Source organism: Macadamia integrifolia, unplaced genomic scaffold (genome assembly GCF_013358625.1).
Source record: "Macadamia integrifolia cultivar HAES 741 unplaced genomic scaffold, SCU_Mint_v3 scaffold1715, whole genome shotgun sequence".
Taxonomy (NCBI): Eukaryota; Viridiplantae; Streptophyta; class Magnoliopsida; order Proteales; family Proteaceae; genus Macadamia; species Macadamia integrifolia.
In genome coordinates this window covers 168,532-169,973 of record NW_024868322.1, presented here as the reverse complement: position 1 = coordinate 169,973, position 1,442 = coordinate 168,532, and positions in this window count along the sequence as shown.

Genomic DNA, 1,442 nt, shown 5'->3' with positions numbered 1-1,442 from the left:
TGTCCACAAGTCTATTGCACGTGTTTAACACTTAAGTTTATTTATTTATTTATTTATTTATTTTGGTTTAACATAAATCTATCTATCTACCAACCTTGATTCTCTAAACATGTGATAATATATGATAAATTAAACTCTTATGGATACAATAGATAAGATGAACTAAGTTCTTTTTTAGATGTTCACAACTCTATTGCATATGTTTAACACTTAAGTTTACTTATTTATTTATTTTGGTTTAACATAAATCTGTCTATCTACCAACCTTAATTCTCTAAATATGTGATAATATATTTTAAGAAAAATAAAACATGTGATAATATATTATAAATTAAACTCTTATGGATACATACAATAGATAAGATGAACTAAGTTTTTTTTTTTTTTTTTTTTTGGGTAAGAAAATAAACTAAAACTATTATAAGGGTGTCAAATTCGGTACCAATATCAAAATTCGTACCAAAGTACTATATCAAAAAGAATTGATACGGTTTTGATTTAAAAAATCATTTTTTTATATGACATTATATTGGTGTTTTAGACAAAATCGTTTGGTATATATTGGACTATACCAAGTTATCAAAACCATCACGAATATTAAATACAATACTAAAATATCAAAATCGTACCAAATAGCCTACCAAAATCCTGAATTACCAATGATATATACATAAAAGGCAAAAAAAAATTTGACAAAAAAATTATGCCCAAAATCATTTTCGTACCTAAAAAAAATTGTCGTTAAAATCATACCAAGCCAAAACCATATTGTACCAAATTTTCTCAGTACAATATGATTTGAGTATCTACTCTTAGGTGGAAACTGGACCGATCGATTAGACCTATTATTATTTAGTCATTCTCGGTGCTTGGTTGTAGCCCGATCAAGATCAATCCAGATCAATCGTTTGTAGTCCAATTAGCTTGTTTGTAGCTTGATCAATCCATTTATGTCTTGTTCATAGCTCGATTAGCACGTTAAATATCAATTATAACTAAATTAGCTTGAACCAGATTATTAATCCGCTGCAAATCGACTGAATGTAAATGTGTCCATACCTGACATATAAGACCCATCATCGATTATGATCTAACACCCAAATTGGCCAAACCCTTCCAACTATGCCTTCCTCCTCTTACGAATAGAGACATTTTCTGTCCTTGTATGATGGTAGGGGTTCCCAGTTTGGTCCTCGTATGATGGTAGGGTTCCCAGCAAGCGTACAAGGAGAGATATCTCTCTCCTCGAGGAGTTGAGCTAGACTCTTCCCTACCACATTTTCCAGGGATAGATGTGGAACAAAAATCTCGAACCTGAGACCTCTCTAGCAAAATTGCTCTATTGCTCTTGTGGCAACCAACTACGCTAAGCAACTGACCACATTATGATGGATAGACATGGTGACTATTAAGTGGAGAGAGATACCACAAAGTGACTATGT